General features: G+C 34.3%; 1 protein-coding gene across 9 annotated transcripts in view; it reads right to left on the bottom strand.

The window, feature by feature from the left end:
- The window catches only part of LOC131672018 (uncharacterized), a 769,953-nt gene extending 745,687 nt beyond the window's left edge, over positions 1–24,266 (bottom strand). For 3 of the 9 annotated variants that reach the window (XM_058948997.1, XM_058948928.1, XM_058948987.1), the window contains exons 1-2: positions 23,799–24,008; positions 23,185–23,299 (exon numbers count right to left, since the gene is read on the bottom strand). The gene's annotated coding sequence lies outside the window, so the exon portion shown is untranslated. The other 6 variants (XM_058948981.1, XM_058948937.1, XM_058948954.1 and 3 more) reach the window with 6 other exon arrangements.
- Positions 24,267–26,478: the final 2,212 nt, after the last annotated feature.

The raw sequence follows: 26,478 nt of genomic DNA, 5'->3' as shown, positions 1-26,478 counted from the left end.
ATTGTTAGTTGGTTGAATGTTATTGTTGTTGCATTGTCCAGTTTTTAATAGGTCTTGTTCTTCTTCTTCTGTTATTTTACGTTGTGAGGGATTGAATACATTTTGTAGATGTTTGGCAAATGTGTTTGCTTTTTCAATGCTTGTTCTAGCTCAAGTCATATCGTTTTTTAATATAGGAGGAGAGAATTTTTGTGGTTGTTTAATTTTTTTTGTAGCTTTCCAGAGCGAATAATCGGTAACCTCAGTTGCAGTTAGGTTTGTTAGATAGTTGTTTATATTATCATTTTTTTTGTCATAAAGAAGTTTTTTAAGTTCTTTAATAGACCTATTAAATTTTGTTTTATCTGTTAGTAGCCTAGTCCGTTGCCAAATTTTTCTCAACTTTCTTTTTTCTCTTATTTTGTCTGTTACTGTTTTGGAATTTATTTCTTTTTTATTTTGTTTTATTGAGTATGTAGGGGTTGCATTTTTAATGACTATATAGATGTTGTTGTTTAAATTTTCAATCGCAGCATCTATTTCCTGTTCTGTTTTTAGAGGTATGTTGCATGTAATTTTTTCGTTTATTATTTCTCTGTAAAGATCCCAATTTGTTTTTTTGTTATACATAGGACTAGTTTTTTGGTTTATTTCTATTGTTGAGTTTAGGTTAATAATGACTGGAGAATGGTCTGAGGTTAGATCAAGACATGATTCAGCTGTTAGGTGTTTAGGGCATAGTCCTTTTATAATAGCGAAATCTATTAAATCCGGTAGTTTGTTTATGTCTGAAGGCCAGTAGGTAGGTTCGCCTGTTGATATTGGCGTAAAGTTTTCTTTTTTCATTACTGCATATAAGGTTGCTTCTTTTGGATTTGGAGTTATTGATCTTGATCTCCACCATGGATGCTTTGCATTATAATCTCCTCCTGCGAGAAAACGGTTTCCCAGGCTATCAAAATATTTTTTGTATTGTTCCTTATTTATTGTATGTTTTGGAGGGCAGTATAATGCCGAGAGAATAATGTGACCGTTGCTGTCTGTAATCGCAATATTTGTTGCTTGTAGGTAGTCATACTTGTGTGGTTCTATTTCGCGGTGTTTGATAGTGTTTTTTATTACTACTGCCGTTCCTCCATGAGCCTTACCGTCGGGATGGTTTGTATTGTATAATGTGTATTGCGGTATTTTCAAAAAATTTTTATTTGTGAAGTGTGTTTCTGATATTAACATGATATCTATATTATTTGCTATCAGAAAAGGTTTTATTTCTATGTTTCTTTGCGCTAAACCATTAGCATTCCAAATAGCTATTTTTGTTTTTGTGTTCATTGTGTCTTATTTATGTGGTAAGTAGATTTAGCATCGTGTACATCTTATTTATCTATTGATACATCAGTTGTGTCATCATGTTTACGAGTTGATTCTCATTGTTATTGTTTGCTATTGATTGAGATGTCTGAGTTTGTTTTGATTCTTCTTGTGCTGTATTTAAATTTCCAGCTGCGGCCTGCGCATATGAGACGTTTGACCTGACAATATTTTCTGTGCTTGCTATTTGTTTTGGTCTTAGAGCTGGAAATAATTTTTGTTGAAGTAATTTTCTTGTACTGCAGCCTTTATAACTAGCTACATGGTTTCCTCCACAGTTTGCACATTTAACTTCTTTTATTTTTTGCTAAATGGGACACTCCGTTGAGAGATGATTGTTTGCGCATTTAACGCAAACTGGTGTTTTATGGCAATAGTTTTTTGTGTGGCCATATTCTTGACATCTCATACATTGTGTAATATCTCTTTTTTTTAATGGTTCTTCAAAGTAGATTATCTGGTTCATTAGTTTATTAATTTTATATATTTCTTTGTTGTTTTCATTCATCTGTATTTCTACGAAAAAGATTGGTAAAGGTTGTTTTGTTATTTTGTGTTTAATATTAAAAATTCTTATTACTTTGTGATTGTAGGTGTCAATCTCCTGTTTTAAGTCTATTATATTGACCGAAGCATGCATGTTTTTGAGTACTGCTTTAAACGGTTTGTTTTCTTTTTTTTGATAAGTGTAGAAATTAGTTTGTTTTTTTTCTAGCTCGGCTATTGTGTTAGTGAATAGCTCAGGATTGTTGATCTGAATTTTAATTTCGTTATTATTCAGAACTTTTAGTGTGTATTGATTTTTCGCGACATTGTTAAGAAGGTCATTTAACGGACTAATATTTAAGACTCCACTTACGAATATGGGCAGTGATTTTGGCGGTTTGACGGCTGTCGGTGTTTCTGGCTCATTGTTTTTGTTGCTTTTGTCGTTGATTTCCAGCACTTTAAATCTATTACTTATTTTAACAGTTTTGTTATTCGGGTTTCCCAGCCAATAATCTTTGATGCTAGTTTGCCTCTTCTTGTTTATTTTGTTTTCCTCCGGACTGTCTCTGGTTCTTTTATGTTTTACTGTATTCCATTTAATTTCTTGTTGGTCCTTTTCACTATTTTCAGCCATGATGGCTGCTTTTAGTTTTGAAAAATTTATAAATTTATTTTGTTTCCTTTCTGAATTCAATTTGATTTCGAAGAGCGCCTCGATGTACGTGCGCTCAGTACGAGTTCTCAAACGAAAGTGTATGCTGAATAATACGAAATTGTTATTTAAATGCTTTTTATTTTCATTTCTACAAATAACTAAAAAAATTACTTTTCATTTAACTAAAAAATTACTTCAAATTTATATGTTCGTTCTACAGTTGTTCAAAAAATAAATTATAAAACAATATTGGACGGGTAATGCTAAGAAAATGTCGTCTTTTTTCGGTGCCATTCTTTGATGCACTGCTAATCAACACTACCTGTTGCATTAGCAAAGAATAATATTTTTTTTGTTTGCGAGTGTGTCGCCTCCTATATATATATATATATATATATATATATATATATATATATATATAATATATTGTAACGGGGTTATTACCGTTTAATTACTTTTATTCGCGCAACTTTATTGAAAGGCGAATGTAATCATCTATGCTCGATACATAATCCGGAGAGCATGGGGAAACAGGCGTCAGTCAACCAATAGATCTATTTATCTACGAAAAAGTGAGTGGAAGCAATATGGAATGAGCGAGTCGAAAGCACTTGTTAATGTCACGAATAGAATCTTTTATTATCTATCAAATGCTACATAAGGTCGGCCCGCGTGTTTGTTTACATCGATGCTCACTCAACTGCAGAGCATCGATGCTCTGACAACCTGCAGTGTCGGGACGCTCGCTGCTCTTTGTTGACAAAGCTATTACATGCACGCTTCGGATGCCGGAGGTTAATCGTCACACATGCAATCGTATCGCGACCGCGAAATTAAGCTGGCCAGCTTACCTTTATTCGGCGGACGCTCGAAGATGACACCAACAAGTCACACTCAAGAAAGGGATTCGAGTTTGTTTGTGTCGCGGATCGCGAACTTACACGCAGGTGGTTTCGCCCTCGATGGCGAAACCTCACACACACACTGTTCGATGTCGCCGGTACGAGAGCGTTCAGCAGGCTCAGGTCAGCACTCGGTGGTAGCGGTTGCTGGTGTTCGACTCTAGTTTGGATATCCTCACTGTATGACTCGATCTCTAGCTCACGTATCAGTAATCGGCGTCGTAGTTGCGGGTGAGCGTGACGATGGCCAGTGCTTCACTGGTTCAATTTCAATCGCGCGCGTTTCATCTGCTCGCGCGCCGAATTTCTTCGTTACGTTTTTCGTCTCCCCGGTAGGTGATGCCCCCGCAAGCAGCAATTAGGTTATATTTTTAGCGCTAATTTGACGTTTACCGTCATAATATATATATATATATATATATATATATATATAATATCTATTACGGGTCTTCTTTTTTTAAAAACAATGGAAGATAATTTTTAAAATGATGATTAGAAAATAGGGCTTAAAATCTTAATTTCCAAGGCTACTGGACCCTTTAGATTGCTTTCAATCATGCTGAGTCAATGGGAACATTTAATAAGCATAACTCAGAGAGCATTTATCCGAAGTTTGGAAAAAATCCACGATACCCTTTTTTCTATTTATTTTGTGCATGGTCGTTTGGTTGCCAATTGAATAGGGAATAGCTTTACAACGAATTGCAGCAGAGAAATCAAAGTGAGGATCAGAAGATAATAGATTATACCGTGTCGTGTTAAACTATCTTGCGCTTGTTTAACACCTGCCAATTTCAGTAAAGAGGCAGCTAGAGATAATTGTAGAAAAGCTGTATCCGAGGTATAGACGGTATCTCAAAACAAAAATATTTAATGATTTAACCCTTTGAGGCGTAGAGTATTATATATGATACATAAAACTTTTTTTAGTTTTTTATCCGTATCGCGACCATTTTCAGTTTAATTGATCTGTAATAAATTTCTACGCCATTATTAATACTTAGGTTTCATAATGCTTTGATTGAAAATATTAAAATTTATTTATTTAATTATTTGAAAAAACAAAGATGGAAAATTGTGAAAAGTGTCGAATTTTCCATACCAATGAACAAAATTTTCAGATTGTAGAAATTCGATAATCTTTGAACATCATTGAAAAAAACATTCATCAAATACTTTCAGATTTTGTGGAAGCAAGTTGTTTCCGTAAATATTTTATTCATATTAAGAAGAGTTTTAAGATCATGTGGTATATAGTCTTTTCTAAATACTAGATATACTGTCTTTATTTAATATTAGAAGTATTTATAGAATTCTTATTTGTACAAAACATGTTTACTACTAACTTTATAAATAACTTTATTCCTCAGCATGTGTGGAACGGAAAAGTCCATAGATATACCAATGTGGAGTTAGAAAATACCGAGAATAGTAAAGATGAGTATGATCCTGAAGATTTTTCTATAGAAGAGACACCTAGTATATCCAGTAATTTATTATGTCCAAATCTTGAAGCAGCTGACGATACTAACGAAAAGAAGGATACTCCATTAAGTTTTCGACTTGAAAGGACAGACAGTATCTGGGAAACAAAAAACAAACGTTTTTGAACACGTAGGTTCAACGAATCACCCTGATAGTGTGAAAACTCCAGGAGATGTATTCTTATATTTATTTTCATACAACTTGATTGTAATAATAGTCGAACAGTCTAAGATAAAGAAATTTTTTAGGCTAAATATAATAACGGAGATCAAAAGGTCACCATCATATAAAGGCTATTGGTGTACGAAGTTTCAGATGAATAATCTATATCCTTCAATCATGCCTGTGAAGAGATTTTTATTTCTCTTATCTAAATTATACTTGAATGATGATTCTCAGGAAATACCAAGAGACATTCTTTATTCCGACAAACTATACAAAGTCAGACCATTACTGGATAATCTTTCTGCAACATTAAAAAATTTCTACAGTCCTAGGAGACATCAAGCCATTGATGAAAGTATGATTAGGTTCAAAAATAGAAATAGCATAAAGAATTATCTGCCAATGAAAGCTATCAAGCGGGGCTATAAGATTTGGATTAGAGCTGAAAAATTTTTATGTCTGTGAATTTCAGATTTACATCGGAAAAATGAACCATAAGTCAAAAAAGTTTCTTGGTGAAAGAATAGTTAAAAATCTGACTCACGATCTGATAGAAAAATATTATCGTGTTTTTTTAATGATTATTCTAACACCGTTACATTGATATCAAACTTGTTATGTTTGAAAATATTGGCATGTGGTACTGTTAGGAAAAATAAAAATTACTTTCCTTAATTATAAAAAAAGAAGAAATAATGTCAATTTCGATAGTAAATTCCGCTCTTTATATAACGACATCAGTCGACTTAAATGGATAGATAAGTAATCTGCCCATTTCCTATCTAATTTCTATAAAGTTTCTAAAATTTCTTAAGCCTACAGAAGGCAGAAATATGGATTGTTCAGAGAAGTAACTTGCGTTGATAAAACTGATATGCTCAAGTCATATTATGAAATCAACAAGAAAAATAAAAAGTGATGGCAACGTAATTTTCGGCACTTTGTGGATGTTACATTAATGTATTCTTTTATAATTTACTCTCATCTTTTCCGAGAGAAAAAAATTAAACTAAAAGACTTTCAATTGTAAAGCAAAGAAAGGCTGGTCACCCAGCAAATTGCCAATGAATCATCATAAAGAAATTAAAAATCAGCGACTCCGTCAGAATAACAAATTTTGATCATTTACCAATTGCACGAAAAGAATGTCTTAGATGTCCTTTTGCAGTACCAAAGTACCAGCAATTGATTCAATTCTACTGTACAACGTTGAGCTACAGATTATGCACAAATGCAGATTGAAATTATTTCCAGGAATTTCATCATCAATAATAATGAATTTGAAGACACGTAATTTTATAGGATAAGCGTTTCTCTGGAAAAGATAAAAGTGTATATTGAAAATAAAAAAAGATAAGAAGAAATGCAAATAAAAGAGTTCTCTCCCACGTCCCCGTCGTTTGTTCCGGGTCATGCAGAGAGAGGAGAACTGGAGAAGTTTTTTTTGTGGAATCAGCAATCTTTGATCCGATTCATTCTGTGAGAGGATAATCATCGATATCAAATTTGCTATCTCAATTCCAGAAAGAGTGAATTAATATTTTAAAATTATTATGAATGTCATTACTTTAAGTCCATTTTATCTATCTCCTTTATTTGCATTAGATTATTACGTGATCAACAACTTCAAACTTATTTTATACTTTTCATTCAAACTAAATATACTAATCTCTCTAATTCAGTGATGTAAAAATATAACAAAAAGGTCTGTCGCTTTTTATTTAGGAATTGTTTAGCATAATTCGCCATAAACATTCTCCAATTCTTCCATTTGGAAGAAGTCATCTGGAAATATTACAATTGCTTACCTTAAAAATCCCTTCCTAACTAATTTTATTTGAATGATTGGAAAAATTTCATATGCTATAGTCGTCATGTCAGATTTGTTTCCTTGAATTATATTATAATATTATTTGAATTAAACATTCTGATGTCTTGATTTTAATGTTATGGCCACCGTAATAAATCTACCATTTCGATTTTCGGAATTTTGAGGTGATTTATATAATCAACGATCCCCGTAAACTTCTGTCTGAGTAAATTACTTAGAAAACTGTAATTTTAACCTAAGGTTGTCGTCGTTTTGGGTCCACTATTTTGAATATTGAAATCCTGAATTCATATTCGTGATTATCATATTCCGGAAGCCCCCGTATACATTTTCCCAAATGAATTACTTAACAAATCGTAATAATAATCTGAAATTGACGCCATATTGAATCTGTCACTCTAATATTTCAAATTCTGTAGTGTATTCGTAATCAGTCACCCCCAAAACTTAAAAATCACCATCGATGCTCATTGCAAGTTCGGCACAAAATTTGCACCTCAAAGGATTAAATAACCTGAAAGAGGCGAGAATAGCATTAGAAGATCACATGGCTGGTTCGAAAAAGTGGCAGCGACCGCCACCAGCGAAAGCGACGTTAATACCGGAATCTGCCTATACTAAGACCAAGAAGTCTCAGGGTAAGCAGAAATTGGTCGAAATTATTGAGACTTTTAGCGACGCAATGGATTTTTAGATACTCAAAAAGGAAGCGCAGTAGTATAAGAAAAACCAAGGTAAAAAGGGCGAAGCAGAGAGGAAAGTGGTCATAGCTGCGAGCAATGGCAACAAACCGACCCGCGAAAGAGGTCGTGCTTGCTCAGCAGAACGCACAGACTTTATTAGCCCCGGGTATAGGTGTAGGCTGAAGAACTGTAGAGTATTACTGGCCGGGAGAGTACTGTGATGTGAAAACGTTCGTAGATAAGTGTACGCAGTGTCAACAGTATAAAGTAACAATAATGACATTAAAGAAAAAATTATACTTCATTCACATAAGAAATTTTGAAAATTTAGCAAAAGAGAATCTCTCCTCTGCAAATAAGTACTTAAGTTGTAATAGTTAGATAGTTTCTCTTGATTTTAAATTTAGTTATTCTGTTGGCTTATCCGAATCAGAAACTGTGAGAATAATTAAAAATATTGAGAGATTTCTAGATTCTGAGAATGTTCAGTTTTCAGAAAAAAAAAAACTTACAACTTATTTAATTTTGGTGACGACTACAAAAAACAATCAACATATAACTATACAGGGTGTCCCATTTTAAAGGAACCACCCCGAAATTTTCTACGGTTGGCATTCTAGAAAAAAATCGTTCAAACAAAAGTTGTTTGGGATAATGACGGACACCTTTCCTAGAAATCGGATTTGACCTTGAGATTTATTTTTAAGGTCATTTGAAGGTCAGTCATTTTTTTAATAGGAACCTATAATTTTGATCCCGGATTTGGAAAGATCGAGAAATTCTACGTTCAGATGAGGTATTATGTGTGGGGTACGGTCACCCCCCCCCTCCTATCCCACCGGGGCAAGGGTAAGTTTACTAATAATAATAATAATAATAATAATAATAATAATAATAATAATAATAATAATAATAATAATAATAACAATAATAATAATGATAATAATAACCCAATACCCAAATTAAATAAAAGTTCGATTATCAAGGTCGTTTTTGATTTAAGCATTACGTGTGTTCGTGCCACATTTAGTAACGTGAACCAGTCTAACCAATGTATGCAAAGAGGGAGTGTCTAGTCTATCTAGGCAAGGTAAGAATGCTGAGCCGATCAAGACAAGACGTTGGCTACCCAGCCAATGAAGGCAAGGTATTAATTACCCAACCAATTAAGGCAAGGTCGGAACGCCTAATCAATGAAAGCGAGATATTGATTACCCAGCCGATTAAAGCATGGTGGAAATGCCCAGCCAATGAAGGCGAGGTATTGATTACCCAGCTAATGAAGACAAGACGATGACTACAGATAGAGTTATGGTCAAGGTTGTAACACAAACACTTATCTCATAAAATGTTCAAAAATACCGCCGTTCAAATTTATGCAGTGTTGAATTCTACGTTCGAAGTTTTCAACTGTGGACAACAAAACGTGACGGGGAATAGCTCTACAAGCTTGTATGATGCATTGCATCATATCTTGCCATGTTGTTGGTTGCTGTGCATAGACAACACTTTTCAAATATCCCCATAAAAAAAATCTGTAGTTGTTAGATCTGGTGATCTTGGACACCACTCAGTAATGTCAATACCAATGCCTATCCATCATCTTCGTTATCGTTGATTCAAGAAGTGACGAACTATTAGTGAGTGATGACACGGTGCACCGTCCTGTTGAAGCCACAATCGTCATCTTGTTTCCAAGTTCACATCTTCCAATAATTCTGGTAATTCATTCTGCAGGAAATTAAGATATGCTGCGCCGTTGACATTCCCATCGAAAAAATAAGGTCCTATCAAATAACCATTTATTATACCGCACCAAACTACGAGGTTCCATTTATGCTGATTATCAACATGACGTACCCAATGAGGGTTCTAGATAGAACAATAATGATTATTATGGCGATTGAGTTGCCCATTACTATGAAATGTAGCTTCGTCCGAAAACATTACATATCTGAAAAATTCAGGATCTTTACGAATCCTTGCTTGTGCCCAATTACAGAATTCGAGTCTGTGGCGGAGATTATTTGGCATGAAAGCTTGATTCAAAGTTATGTGATATGGATGAAATCTATGAAGCCGCAAAATTCTATCGGCTATTGTTCTTGGGATTCTAGTACGTCTCTGAATTTCACGCAAAAAGATATGATGATCCAAATCAACCATTGCCAAAACAACGAGAATTCGTGGATCATCGTTGTTCTGTCTCATAATGCGACGACGATTTCTGCGTATTCATGGTCGACGTCTCTTTCTTCGTTCAATGATTCGGATTCTGACGTGGTTTGGGTACCGAAACCTCCCTCGGTAATTTTGACGGTAATATATTGCTGCAGCACGATATCGGCCTTGACATGCCCCAAGAGATAACAGAATGTCAACAATTTCGTTTTTTCGAATAATCTGGCATATTTAGCTCTTTGGAGTCGCTAGAGACTAAGAAATTTCCACGTGAACTATCCTGAGAAGGACTGTTCACGAGTTACCTCTTTGATAAATAATACTAAAGAAGTGTTACTTTCCAATTTAGTTGAAACTCTATAGGCTTGTCCAGAATCACACCAGAAAAGAAAATAAAAATAATTTGTTTTCCTACAAAATTATTTTCAAAAATTGATTCTACGGGAAAAAATATGAAAGAAACGTATGTAACGTTTTTTTGTCAGACTTCAAATGATTATATTTCAATAATTTGTTTAAATAACTTATCATAAATGGTAAAGAATTGTAAATGACAAAAGAAAAAACACGAGAATTTTTTTTCGATTTACGAGTACCTACAATTGGCATAGTTAGTTTGGCGCTATCTTGCCCAGGTTTGGCAAGGACCTTAAGACAATATGGGAGTGACCAGTTTAACTTTCTTTCCAAATCCGAAATAAAAAAATTAGGTGTTATGAGTAGCTGACTTGGTTGCCAGCCAAGCTAGGCAAACTTGTTATTAATAACGGAAGCTTATTTTCCATTTTTTATCCATTTTTCAAGGCTTTATTCAAGGATTCATTCAAAATTTATTGAAGATTACGTACAATTTTATTTCATTTAATTAACGAAAGCTTATTTTTCATTTTTTATCTTAGACGCCATGTAAACGTCCTAATTGTTGACATTCTGTTATCTCTCGGGGTGTATTCGTGGTCGACGTCTCTCTCTTCGTTTAATGATTCGAATTCTCACGTGGTTTGGGTACCGAAGACTCCCTGGGTAATTTTGACGGTCAAGGCCGATATCGTGCTGCAGCAAGATATTACCGACTAGTTATTGGGTTGAGGGGCAAGATATTACCAGCAAGTTATTGGTTTATTACAATTAATCTTACCCTTGCCCGATCATCCCTGTACATAGATGAAGAAAATAATAAATTTAACCCCTACATGACCTTACGCGGGGGGGGGGAGGGTAACCGCACCCCACATATAATACCTTATCTGAACGTAGAGTTTCTCGCTCTTTCCTAATCCGGGATCAAAATTATAGGTTCCTATTCAAATAATGACTTAGACCTTTAAATGACCTTGAAATTAAATCTCAAGGTCAAATCCGATTTTTGGAAAAGGTGTCCCTCATTGTCCCGAACAACTTTTGTCTGAACAATTTTTTTGTAGAATGCCAACCGTAGAAAATTTCGGGGTGGTTCTTTTAAAATGGGACACGCTGAAGAGCAAAGAAAATTCAATAGAAAAATTCAATTCACAAAAAAATTTATGAAAAATAATCCTGATATTATGTTTACCAATGCTAATAAGGGTGATATTATTCTTATTATTTATTGGAAAAATTGAAATAAAAATATCAACGTCAATAGAGTTAGACAAAATACGAGGGTCGTTTGAAAAGTCCGTGCAAATTCAGAGAGATGGCGCTAATACTGCGTATCAAGGTTATTTTTAGTTAGTGGCATATCTTGGAAGAGCACACACCAAGTTTCAGCCAGATCGGCCAATCACTTTGCGTTTTACATTCGTTTCAATCAAAGAAATCGAGGGATTGTAAAAAAAATGGACGAAAAAGAATTTCGTGAATTCATTAAACATTACTTTTTCAAAGGCAAAACGCCTCAGGAGATTAAACAGAAGCTTGATAAACATTATGGTGATTGGGCACTTTCGATTAGAATGGTTTATAAGTGGTTTCAAAATTTTCGGAGTGGCCATATGAGCACAAAAGACGCTGAACGTTCTGGACGCCCTGTTGAGGTTACCACTTCAGAAATCATTGATAAAATCCATGACATGGTGATGGCTAACAGAAGAGTGAAGGTGCGTGAGATTGCTAGTACTGTAGGCATCTCGAGCGAACGGGTACATAATATTTTGCACCAACATTTGGACATGAAAAAGCTATCCGCTAGATGGGTGCCGCGATTGCTCACGATTGCTCACAATTGACCAAAATCGAGAAGTGTTGCAAGAATGGTTTGCAGCTGTTCCAGTAAAATCCGCAAAACTTTAAGCGTCGTTTCATCACTGTAGATGAAACATGGATACATCACTACACTTCTGAAACCAAAGAACAGTCTAAACAATGCGTTACCAAGGGGGAATCTGCTCCGAAAAAGGCGAAGGCAATTCCTTCGGCCGGGAAGGTTATGGCGACTGTCTTTTGGGATTCGCAAGGAATAATCTTCATCGACTATCTAGAAAAGGATAAAACCATTACAGGCGAATATTATTCATCGTTATTGGATCGTTTGAAAACCGATTTGCTATAGAAACGTCCACGATTGGCCCACAAAAAAGTCGTCTTCCACCACGACAATGCGCCAGCTCATGCCTCAGCAGTTGTGGCCGCAAAACTGATGGAGATAGGGTTCCAACTCGTTTCACATCCCCCTATTCTCCAGACTTGGTTCCGTCAGACTACAATTTGTTCCCTAATATGAAAAAATGACTGGCGGGGAAAAGATTTTATTCAAACGAGGAGGTGATTGCAGAAACGAATGCCTATTTTACAGACTTGGACAAATTTGGAAGGGATTAACAAACTAGAGCAGCGTTGGATGAAGTGTAGAAGCATAAAAGGAGACTATGTTGAAAAATAAAAAAAATTTATTAAAAAAAATCAAGCAGTTTTTAATTTTGCACTGACTTTTCAAACGACCCTCGTATAACATATGCATAGGTAATGTCAAAACAAAATGATCAGAATGAAATTGAAATATTAAAAAAACAGCTGTTTAGGTACAGCTAAGTAGTCATACCAAAGAAATAAATAAAAATAATAAACTCTAACATTTGATGGAGCACCTTATGCAAAGAATGGATACCATGTTAAATCTTTTAACTGTACTAGTAAACAAAATGGTTTAGTAGGCAGTCTAAGACATTATGTTTATATTGGAAATACACTTTACAAATGAAAACTATCTTAATGTACAAAACGACACTGAACGTAAAGCGAATTACCTGCTTAAAAAAGCATACGGAGGTACTGCGATTATAATTAAAACAAAAATAAACCATTACATTCATACTAACATTAGTTAAATCTACTTATAAACAACCAGCGTAATCATCAAGGATAAAGATAGACTGATAATAATAGCTGTTTACTGACTATCAAACAAAATAATTATAAAAGAAAACTAGACAGACTTTTTCAATACACTACAAAGTTGTTTTATAGTAAGAGGTGATCATAATGCAAAACGTCCGTGGTGTAAATCAAGATCATCAACTCCAATATACAGAGGTAGAGTACTCTATGGAATACTACAAAAAAATAACTACATTTCGATATCTACTGAAGAATCAACATACTAACCTATACATGTAACAAGCTTCCGGAATTGATTGACGTTGCTAAAATAAAAGATAAAAATAACAATAATTTTGAAATGTTATCATGCTTAGATTTATCATCAGATTATATTCGCCGGTTCAATTATTTTTTACAACCAAGTATTTAATAAAGTAAACAATAACAGTAAAGTCGATTGGAAAAAAAGACGTTTTTTGCATAGAGGAATACCTATACTCCAAGCAACAGGGAATTAAATAATGTATTTTTGGGCATTAATACTAGTAGGAAACCGATTGCGCCAACATAAGGAAGGTATTTTATGGTTTAATTGTGCTATATTTTCGACTCTCTAATGCCATGTATTAATTTATTATTAACGTTTTACACCCAAAAATCGTATTTTTTCAGTTAACTTATTTATAAAATAAAAACTATTAGATCAATATTAATGCCATCAATAGCAACTTTGTAGGTAATTAAATTTTGCAGAGAATGAGCCGTCGCTCGAACTGATCGGATAATTAGGGACGGAGAAAACTCGAATAAACCGGGAAATTCGACGTTTGTTTATTAAATTAATATCTCCGTTGATTTTTAACTTACAGAGCTAGCTTCTGATGTAAAAGTAGTAATATTTATGCTGTTTTCGGTTTTAAAAAATGGATGCTGTGAGACAATTAGTTTTAGCGTAATCGTAATTACAATAAATTTCATGCGTCTAAATGTAAAATTCCTGCTATCGATTTGGACTATCCGATTTTTAATTTTAAAGCAGACTTGTAAACTACAAGTAAAGGGCAACAAAATGTCTATCTTGCTTTTCCATTAAAATGCTGTAAAATACATTAAAAAAGGTATGACATGACTCCTATCGGCCGAATGCCATAAAGTGATAGTGTGGTGGGGGGAGATTGAAAGTAGGAGAGGCGCCTATATATAGTAATACAAGTATGGGCAGCGCGCTGCTTTCAATATTTCGTTTGAATATCTCGCCAACTATTGAAGGTAATTTATCATTTTTTTTGCATTATATTGTTGCTAAATCGACAGACCCCGACGACCGAAATTTAAATACCTACAAAAGTGCTATTGGTGGCATTAATATTGATTAAATAGTTTTTATTTTATAAATAAGTTAACTGAAAAAATACGATTTTTAGGTGTAAAACGTTAATAATAAATTAATACATGGCATTAGAGAGTCGAAAATATAGCACAATTAAACCATAAAATACTTTTCTTATAGGAGGTTAGATTTCGCTCGAGGGGAGTGTGGACGTGTCTTGGATGTGAGCGCGAGTTTTGGTAAAAAAGTTAAAGAGGAAAAGTGTTTGGGGAGAGAAATAGAGGTGAAAAGAGCGTGGAGGCGGAGGAGGAGTGGAGAAGAGAGAGAGGAATAAAGAAAAAAAATAAAAGTTGAGGTTAAGAGAGAAGATCAGAAAACGGAAAAGGCAGGCAGAGAGGAGTGGCGGTAAGAAGTAAAGGCAGAGACAGAAAAGGTAAGATAGGGAATAAAGGTGGGATCACGGGTAGATATAGAGAGTCGAATTAAGGCGTACGGGATAGGATGGAAAGATTTGTGACAACAGAAAAATTAAGAGATAAAGGTGGAAGGTTGGATAAGAAAGGCCCAGAGGAGGAAAAGAAGAAAAGAGTAAAGGTGGTAAGAGGGAGAAAGAGCGGGGAGGAGCTGAGGGAGAATAATAGAGGAGAAATGAGAGAGGCAAAGAGATGCAAGAGTGAGAGCGAGGGAAGCGAGATGGATGGGGAGGGGGGAGAAGGATTGGACAACACGATAAGAGAAGTGGGAAAAAGTAGTGGTGCAGAAGATATAATGGAAAAGATACGGACAGATATAAGGGAATTAAGAGAGGTATGGGAGGAGGAAAGGAAAGAATGGACAGAAATGTTTAAAGAAATAATGGGAAAAATGTAAAGAATGGAGGCAGAGGGGAAAAGAAGAGAAGAAAGATGGGAGAAGGAAATAGGAAAAGTTAGGAAAGAACAAGAGAGAGAGAGAGAGAAGAAAGAAAGAGTCGAAAGAAGAAAGGGAAAAAGCAGAACGTAGAGAAAAGAAACTGTAGGAAAAATGAGGAGAGAGGATGGACTAGTTGGAAGAGGAGTGCGTGAAACTAAAAGAAAGCATAGAAGGAGGAAACAAGAAGCAAAGAGGAACAGAAGTAGGCAATAAGGAAGAATTAGAGCTTATGAGAGAAAAAATGGATAGAGAAAGTAGGATAAACAATATAATAGTGACAGACTTAGAGGGTGAGTTAAGATGGGAAAAGAAGGGAGAGGCAGAGGTCTGGTTAAGGGAGGTATTAGAAATGAAAGGAGAGATAGTGAACCTAAGAAGAATATGAGGAACAGCGGAGAGGGATGATCGGAGAGAAAGAAGAAAAAACATGTGGCAAATTAGATGCGCTTCATGGGAACAAAAAGAAGGAATATGAAGAAGAAAAAGAATCTGGCACAGAAAAAGATATACATAGATCAGGACTAGACGTGGAAGCAAAGAAGGATAAGAGAGGAAGTAAGAAGGAAAGCGAAAGAAATAAAAAGTAAAGGTAAAGAGGTAATGATGTGGCATAACGGGGTGAAGTCAGAGGAAGAAGAATGGCGGTGGAGCGAGAGAGAGGAAAAAATGGTAGGAAAGGGGGTGGAAGGGTTTCGAAAACAATAGGGATAAAAGAGAGAGAGAGAGGAGAGAAAGGAGAGAGAAGGGAGAAAGGAAGTAAAAATACTATTCTGGAACGTGGCCGGGGTGAGGAGCATGGAGGAAGACGACTGGGAATATGTTAGTGAATTCGACATAATAGGGCTAACGGAAACGTGGGTGAAGAGGCAAGGGGCAAGAACTGGTGTGGAGAAGCAACTGAAAGAGTACAGCATAGAGTGGAGGGACTCAAGAAGGAAGGAAGAAGGGGAAGAGAAATAGGGGGAGGAATAATGGCGGTAAGAGAGAGGAAAGGCATGAGTAAGGTTGAATGGAAGAAAGAAAGGACAAGTGAGGTAATAGTAGGAGAAATAAAGATCGGAGGGAGGGAATACATGATATCATCGGTGTATAAGCAACATGAGAAGAAGGAAAACTATGAATACCTAAGCAAAGAGATAGAGGAGAACAGAGGAAAAACAATAATTATAGGAGGAGACTTCAACGCAAGAACAGGAAACGAAGGAAGAGAATGGGAGACAGAAGAAAACCTAGAAGAAATAAAGGCCAAGGATAAAGTGTTAAACGCAGAGGGAGAAGAAATGATAAAATGGCTAGGAGAAATGGGCTTAGTGATAACGAATGGGAGAAAAGAAGGAGGTGAAGAGGGAGAAATAACATATATAGGATCGAGAGGAATGTCAACGATAGACTATGTAGTAGGTAACGAGGAAGGTGATGAGGCGATAAAAAGGGTTAAAACAAAGGAGAGGGTAAAGTCGGACCACTTACCAATAGAGGTGGAATTGGGAGACAAAATAGTAGAAGAAAGAAAAGAAGAGGAAGAAAGAATGATAAACGTCTGGAGCGAATAAGGTATAAGAGAGTATCAGAGATGGATAGACGCAATAGAGGGAACAGAAAAATGGAAAGATATAAAAAATAGAGTGAAGAACGCAGTTGTAAAAAAGAAGATAAGGAAAAAAATAGGATCAAAAAAAAGCTGGTGGAGAAAAGAATGTAAGGCAAAAAGGGATTGGGTAATGGCAGAGTTAAATAAGGTAAGAAAAGGGGAAGGAGACAGAGGCAAATACTTAAAAGCAAAGAGAGAATACAGAGAGGAAATAAGAAAAGCAAAAGAAGATGAGGGGAAAAGTGTGGCAGAAGAAATAAGAAAAGATAAGACGAGAAGAAAATTTTGGGATAAAGTGAATGGCAATAGGAAGAAAAGAATTCGATTAGATGAAAATATAGGAAAAGAAGAATGGATAAAGCACTTCAAGGAACAATTGGGAGAGAAAGAAAAGGAAGAAAGCAAAGGGGAAGAAACCGAAGACAGCGAAGGAGAGGAAGGTGAAGAAATTAAAGAAAGAGAAGTAAAAGAGATAATAAGAAAAATGAAAAAGAAAAAGGTGACAGGAGAAGATGGTATAGCAAATGAAGCGTGGGTGGAATGCACGGAAGGCTTGATAAAAGACATGACAAAATGCTTAAACGGAATATGGATTGGAGAAGGATATCCGGAAGAATGGAGGAAGGGAATAATAGTACCTATATATAAGAAAGGGAGGAAAGAAGAAATAGGAAACTATAGAGGAATAATGCTGATGGATACGGGATATAAGATATAAAATATATGCGGAAATACTGAGGAAGAAGCTGGAAAGAGAACTAGAAGCTAAAGAAACGCTAAGCGATACGCAGATGGGATTTAGGAAGAAAAGAGGAACAACGGACGTAATATATATATATTAAAAACAATAATAGGAAAGGAAATAAGGGAAAAGGAGGAAAACTGTTTGTTTTCTTTGCCGACATGAAGGCCGCTTTTGACAAGATAAAGAGGAAGAAAATATGGGAAACAATGAAAGAGAAAGGGATAAATAGAAAAATTAGGAAAGGAATAGAAGAAATATACAAGAAAACAGGGAGTAAGGTAAAAGTTGGAGGAGAAATAATTGGGGAGTTTGAGACTTACAAAGGCGTAAGGCAACGGTGCCCTTTGAGCACCACGCTATTTAATCGTGCCTTCACCGACCTGGAAGTGAAGATGAAGCAGGTGCAGGAAGGAGGGGTAGTGATAGGAAGGAAGAAAATATGGACATCAGGATATGCAGATGATATAGTGATGATGGCAAAGAGCAAAAGTGGAATGAAAGCAATGATGAAAAAATAAAAAATATACCTGGAAGAAAGGGGATTAGAGTTAAATGTAGGAAAATCAAAGATGATGAAATGCAGGAGAAGAGGAGGAAGGGGGAAGGAAGAAGAATTCGAATGGGAAGGTGAGAAGATAGAGATGGTGAAAGAGCACAACTACTTGGGATATGTGATAAGCAGAAATAACGGAAATAAAAAGCAGATAAAAAGGTAGAAGGGAAAATAAATATGGGACTCGGAAGGCTATGGGGGCTAGGAGAAAAGCTATTTAGAGAAAACTGGGAGCTAAGGATGAACCTGTTCGATGCTCTGGTGAAAAGCGTGTTTATGTATGGAGCAGAAATCTGGGGATGAAAGAGATATGAGGAAATAGAGAGACTACAACTAAAATACATAAAGTGGGTATTAGGATTAGATAGAAACACGCCAAGTTATCTAATACGATGGAAAACAGGAAGACAAGAAATGAAAGAAGCAGCATTAGAAAGAGCAATGAAGTATGAAAACAAAATAAGAGAAGAAAGAAATGGCTTAATAAAAAAAGAAGCATGGAGAGAATTAAAGAAAAGGGAAAGAAATGAAAAAGATAAAAAGGGTAAGAAGGAGAAGAGAGAGGAAAGGTTAGAAAAAAGTAAAATATACAGAGAGAGGGAAGAGGGAGATGAAATGAGGGAAGAGTTTTGGGAAGAAATAAGAGATGAGCTAAGGAAAAAAGATGAAAAAGAACTAGAAGAAAAACTAGAAAAATCAAGATACATAAACGAGTGGAAAGAGCTGAAAGAAGAAATGAAAAGGTATAGGTTAAAGGAAATTCAAGGAGAGGGAAGAATAAAAGGCCTGCAAATAAGGGAAAGGTTTAGGTTAGATAATGAAACGAGAGGAAGCAGATATTGGGAAAAAGAAGAAAATGAGAGAGCAGAATGTGTATGAAAGAGGAAGAAAATTGGAAGCACATGGTAGAAAAATGTGAAAAAAGTAGAAAGGAAGGGGAAGAATGGGAAAAAATAATAATAGAAAGCAAAGAAAAGATAGTGTGGATGATGGAGATAAAATGGAAAAGAAGAAGAAACGAAGAGAAGAAAGAAAAAGAAAAGCAAGAAGACGAAGCTGCAAGACCCTAAGGAGAGACGGAAACAGAAGACAGAGAAGCAAGATTCGCAGACACATCTACACACACATACATACACACATACACACAAACACGAACATACGCGCAAACATAAACATACACATGTACACACACACAAGACACAAGTAACAGCAACTACACAAGCGAGAGGAAGCAGGTATTGGAGGATGGAGCAAAATGGAAAAGAAGAAGAATCGAAGAAGAGAAAGAAAAAGGTAAACTAGAAGACAAAGCGTAAGATACTAAGGAAAAATAAGTGAGGTTGAGGAAAGGAAAGGCAGGGGAAGCAATAGGAAACAAGGAAAAGGTGTCAAAGCCTTAATAAGGAGAAAGATAGATGAAATGATTAGCAAGAAGGAGAGCAAAAGCAAAGGAAAGGCAAAGGTGAAAAGGCAAAAGAAAGTAATAAAGAAAAAGCTGAAAAGAAAATATGCAAAAAAGAGAGAAAAAAAAAAAAAACAGAAGAGCGGAAAAGGCAGATCTTGGAGAGAGAAAGAGGAAGAGAAGATTAATCAGAAGAAAAATGAGAAGAAAAGAAGAACAGACAGGCGCAGAAGACAGGGACACAAGAGTTGCAGACACACCTACAAAGGCACATATTTACACAACACATACACGCACACACGCACGCGCGCACTCACACACACACACACACACACACACACACACACACACACACACACACACACACACACACACACACACACACACACAAAACACATACATAATCAAATACACAAACTGGATGCGAGACACAAATAGCAATATAAGAAATGTAAACCAAATGTAACATATAAGTTGTAAATAAATAAACTAACTACTTTTCTTATATTGGTGCAATCGATTTCCTGCTAGTATTAAGTTCATAAAAAATTACCCATAGCTTGGCCTGCTAACGTGCAACGTTTCTCTTAAAACAGCTAATAATGTAAAAAGCAGCATCAATTCACTCCATATAATTTTAAATGAAACTATTAACAAATGCTCTACAACAATAAATAAAAATAGAATACAGCAAATCACGTTCACTAAAATAGCCTAACAAATCAATGAAAAAAGATTATCAAGAAAAAAGTGTCAGATAAATAAATTAAGTCAAGTAAAAACTGAAGTAAATAAAGCATCCAAAGATCTAAAGAAAATGTAATATGAAGAAAAAAATCACACAAATGTAGAATTATTTCAGATCACTGAGTCCTACAGAAGCAACAGATTACTCATTATGGAAAGCGACTTAAAATATCAACTATATTTATACCGCCTATTAGAAAACCTGGTGATAACTAGGCAAAATCGGACGAGAAAAAACGTTGCAACAGTTGCAAATCATCTTTGTACGGTATTTAAGCCTTACTAAAGAATAATCACCAAAAAAGAAGAAGAAATCTTACTAGAAGGCTCTGACGTTCAAGACGATACACCAATCAAATCGATTAAAATAAAGGAAGTATTACAAATTATTAATAATATTAAAAATAGAAAAACTTCCAGTTCTGATAATATCACAGGAAATATGATCAAAATGTTACTTACAATTGCAATAAGATACTTAACAATTCTTTCAATGCATACTTGCGTCTTTGCTATTTTCCTTTCCAATGGAAAGAAACAGAAATTGTTCTAATACCTAAACCCGGTAAAGAATCAGAACTGGTGGCTTCATATAGATCGATTAGCCTTTTATCAGCACTTTCTAAAAATTATTCCTAACTAGAATTAAATCAATAATATTAAATAGAAAACTTATTCCTGATCGTCAATTCGGTTTCAGGTGTAACCACTCCACGATTAAACAAATAAACAGAATAGTATCTGTTGCGAGGAAAGCCATCGAAGATAAATAATACTGCACTGGTATATTATAGAGCTTATTAAGTTAAAATAAATAAACGTGTGTCAAAACGTCGGTTAATAATAAAAAAATAAAAGCAGGAGTACCCCAGCACCGTGTTGTAGGTCCAAGACTAGATTTGTTAATATCTTGATAGCAACATATACAGATGAAATAGCTATTTCAACAGTACACCCAGAAGCATGAATAGTAATCAAATAACTAATAAACTACATAAATAATCTCCTTCAAAATTGGTTTAATTCCTGGAGAATAATAGTAAATGAGGGCAAATCAATACATACGACATTCACAATTCAAAAAAATACCTGTTCTTCTGTCGAATTAAACGGTAAATATATTTAGCAAAGCAATCCAGTAAAATAGCTAAGTATTCACCTAGACTGAAGACTTATATGTAATGAACATATATTTACTAAACATACTAAATAACAAAATGTTGGGTCTAAAATGGAGAAAAATATACTGGCTCATCGGAACTAAATCGGAGCTGTCCATTTAAAACAAACTGCTGCTATATAAAGCTGTACTTAAAACAGTCTGGACGTATAGCATTCAACTATTCAAGGGAAAACTTAAGATTTTACTTACAGCACGAGGAACTACTTCTTCGCTGCGGAACAACGAGTAACGTAAGTGACAGAGAGAAGCAGATATGCGGTGATGTGCAAACAAGCGTGCAGAAAAGCGTACAGATAAGCGTGTACGCACGAGTAAGATAAAAACGACAACAGGCAAAATTAAAGTAGCCGACGGATCAGCAGTAGACTGACTAGAAGGAGAGAGAAAAATAGTACATTGTGATACAATTACGGGAAAGTAGATTCTTGTCTCGTGTGGCGCTTACGCCCGAGCGAAGCGAGGGTGGCAAGGTACACGAGACGAGAAACTCTTTCCCGAACATCTGCCGTACCGTATTTTTTTATACGACGTGTGGAAAGTGCGTTGAAAATCGTCCTATAAAAAAATACCGTACGGCACATGTGTGACGTCGGGAACAAGTCAAGCAATAGAAGAGCGGGAAATTTAAATTTTTATGGAGAAATAATCTCTTCAATCTAGCTAATGTGTAATTAAAACTCGACTTCGTTCTTGATGACGCGCGCTCCCCTTATGGGGATCCTTTGCTTGTGAATTTTATGTGTTTTGCCATATAAAAGAGTGCGAGTGAGTACCTGTATATAGGGACTTACTATTACACTTCAGAGGATTCTGGAAGACTCTGTATTATTCTGATCAATAAATCTGTAAAGTACAATACCCACTTTGTCATTAATTTTAAAGTAGTAAAGATCTCACTCCTACTAATCACAGATAATCATCTTTTGTTAAATTTTTATTAAATGAAATACTAAAATATTATTATTATTTTAGACAAATACTTCAATACCATTTTATAAATAAAAATACTAAATGTACATATTTACAATATTACTATTTACGATGTTAGTCATAAAGTAAAAGCACTAATAGTTGACAAGGCACAAGTAGTTATTCATATCTTTATTAACTTTAATAAATATGAATGAATTGAGACAATGTATGCTTTATTAATTAACAAAAGATGTACCTATTTTTCCTAGCTCAAAGCCTAACTTAATACTAAAACACATAACTAACTATATAGATTTTTGTAAATAACAGATTTTCTTCTGAACATTAATTATTTTTTTTATAGGGTATAGAAAATAAAATTCTATTTGAAAAATAAAATATTATTACTGTTTCTTTTTTTTATTTTAATCATTCAAATATATTTTCCATCAATTTGATTTGTAAAATTATCTGAGTGTAGCCTATTATTGATGCCTTTATCTATCAATGTTTCTTGTTTGATTATTACCAAATTTGTTTATTGGAATAATATTCTGATAGAGTTCAAGATTAATTTATGTATTTTGAATAAAATATTGTCTAAAAGTATACTACATATTGTATAACACTTGAATATTAATTTGATATTTTCAAGTTAATAATTCAGAAACATAATTATTTAAAATTTATTTCTTTTGTCATTGTCTTATATTAATACAAATCTTTTAAATAAGATTATATAATAAAATTCAGATGTGTACGTATACTTACCATTTAGTAAGAATTAGTCAATAATCAACTACTGTGGATGAAGAAAAAAGAACTAATAATAAACTCTATATGTGTATATACATGTATACATTCATTTATATTAAACTGAATGGACCTGTGACAGAAAATGATATATTTTATTAATAATCAAATATTACCACACACACACATACATAATTCGTATAATTGATATATCATGTATTCATAAATATTACTTATATGATTGTAATATTGCTAACTATAATGGTAAGAGAAAAAAATTAATTTTATCACTAATCAGATACTACTTAAAATTTAATTGAGCAATACCTAAGATTTAGAGGGTACATCTACTTATTTAACTAGTTATTTCAATAAAAATTAATTTTGTTAATTAAATCAGTAATCTCATTAAATCATTAAATATTCACATTTGCTATTGATTTCATGAATGTCAGAATATAACAAAAAATATTTTTATAACATGAAAAAGATTGCATTTTACACAATTTATAGATATCTAAAATGTAATATAACATCTTTACTGTATCAAAAACTTTTTGATAAAGATACTTATGTAGCAATCATAAACAATCACAAATCTTAGTAGTATAAGTATTTTAATAAAAAGAAACTTTTTAATTAATTTCTATGTAAAATGTTGCTCTTCATGCACTTCAAGAATACTTGTTATTCTTTTCCAGAGTAACTTAATATATTCTATTTCGCAGGATGTAATTATTTAGCATAAACAATAGTTATCATTCAATTTCCATATAAATCAGAGAGAGAAAAATATCTTGTATATTTTTTGATACTGTAAACTACATGAATAAAAAATGGAACTGAACTTGTCTACGAGTCTACTACCGAGTATAAACATAGACATGTGCGCTTCATAGAGATATTATAGATAGTGTAGTCTAAGGTACTGGTAAACGGGAACGTGAGACCAATAGAAAGAGAGAAAAGATGATCTTGGTATTGCGATTTTGTCACCCCCTTTATCTTAGCCTATAAAGTGTAGTAGATAGTTGTTTTTGACGTATATATTGATAATTTTAAAAAAATAAGAGGGGGTTCAATTAAAATAAGCAAGGGTTCAATTTTTATATCGTGTTTCTTTGCAAAAATATTAATTATTGCTAAAAATATAGCAGGTGCAAAAAACCAAAAATGTACATAGTTTTTAATTACTTTTAGGACAACTTAAAGGGTTCAATTAAAATATTGATCATTTGGGAGGGTTTAATTAGAGATATTTCGAATGGTATTTTTTTTCACTGTCCACTACATTTTGTAGGCTAGAGAAAGGGAGGTGTTTTTGTCTACTGGAGTTCTTTTTGCCGTTGTATACAATGTATACTGTACAATATATAAGTCGCGCATGCGCACTAAGCTGTGTAAGAAAAATGTAGAACCATGAAGTAGTAGGTCAAATAAACTTACTGCTGCTATTAAATAGTAAACAATACGAGGATGGCTTTCCTGAGGTGTTGCAAATAATGCAACACTCACAGGCAAAGCCTTGTAATGTACCGCATTACAAAGGTATAATACGATTATTACAATTATTGCCCATCTTCAACTGAATAATCACTATCGAATGCATCTGAGGCGTCCTCTTCTATATTTTTCCTTTCTTCCTCACCTTGATTATTATTATTGTCGAGAACGTTTTCTTATATATTGTGAATCCTATTCCTGACTCTCGCGATTATGTCAGCGTCAGGTATAAATGTTTCTACTTTTTTATTACAATTTCTTAACGCGAGCATTTCTTTAATCATTAAAATTGATAGCGTCGAAGCCAAACTTAATTTATTTCTCTATTTGTTTCTTATATAATTGTCTTTGGACTAGATACGTTCTGGTTGTGCGTTACTGTGAAGAGTACAGAGTACACTGAGCATAAAATCAGCTAGTTCTGTATACAGTGAAACCCAAGTCCTTCCTGAATGTCTCGTACGGCGAACCAAAAGTAATCAGTCCTTACGTTTTTCGGTAAAGCGTTGACAAAATCTTGCTCATTGTGAACTAATAAATGCCACTCCATTGCTATAATTTCTTCAATCCATTCAGGAAAGCAATGAGGAAATTATTGCATAAGTGCATTGATAATATTGGGATTATTAATGTGGTAAATTTCCGACAAAGCATTCTGTAGTAACAGGCATTTAGTACATTTATATCTGACCCAAGGCAAAAGAAGTATATTATACCAATGAGTAGCCAGGTGAATCAACGATCTTCTTATTCTATCCATTATGTGCGCATATTCTTCTTGAGGTAAATCTGCACCTGAAATATAGAAAAAGATATTAAAGAATACAAAAAATTGTATCATATTAGTGTTTTATTATATTATTATAGTATATATTATATTGTAGTTTTAATCGGAAATAACGTTATTGATAGTGCGTGATAATTGAATGAAATTTAAAACATACTAATACGACGAGCTTCATTGCCAATTTGCATATCGTTATAGGGCAAAAAATGATCAGGATTCTGTAAATCAATATACATCAAGTCAATATTTTCAACGTAATCATGTTCCATGTAACATAATACTATGTCTTTAAAATCAGCGCAAATTCTATTAAAAATTTCCGGAAGAATGACTCCTTCAATCTGCAAAAATCCATTAAAATCTTCGGGGACTTTTAGAATAAAACATATAAAAGCAATACAACATTGTATTGATGGTGACATCAGCCTCTGGAGTAAATCATTCGCTGCAACATTATTTGATGCAAATTCTGCTAAAGTAGCATCAATAGCCATTATTTGCTCAGTTATTTGGTGTAATGATGGCAATTCTTTCAGCCAACGAGAATCAACGAACCGTCAAAGTCTGTGAGTATCTAAATTGAACTGTATCTGATGATGTAGTAAACGATGTAATCGTTTTGCAGATACAAACCAATTATAAACATCTTTTAATAAATGTAAGATGACTGCAAAATACGCTTCCATAAAGTGCTTCGTGCATAAGTGAGCACCATCACACGGGCAAGTTATGTGATTGATACGCTCGAAGTTGTCGTATAATCTTTAACTAACTGAATTATTTACACCAATCATGGTATTGCATCTATCTGTACTTGATGCAACATAATCAGTTCGCCAAAATGCAGGTTTATTTTCTTCTCTCGCATTTGGTCGGCTGATCAATGACTGTATAGTCAAATTATACTGCGATTCCGCCATCGCGTCATATGCTCGTCATCATCTCTGTATATGAGAATTAAGTCCCACAATGTAGTTTTAATTTGATACGATCGATCATCAGCAAAGCGAAGAAGTAAGCAT

The sequence above is a fragment of the Phymastichus coffea genome, unplaced genomic scaffold (genome assembly GCF_024137745.1).
Source record: "Phymastichus coffea isolate CEN01 unplaced genomic scaffold, Cenicafe_Pcof_1.1 PCOF00011, whole genome shotgun sequence".
Lineage (NCBI taxonomy): Eukaryota > Metazoa > Arthropoda > Insecta > Hymenoptera > Eulophidae > Phymastichus > Phymastichus coffea.
This window is presented reverse-complemented; position numbering and strand designations above follow the sequence as displayed.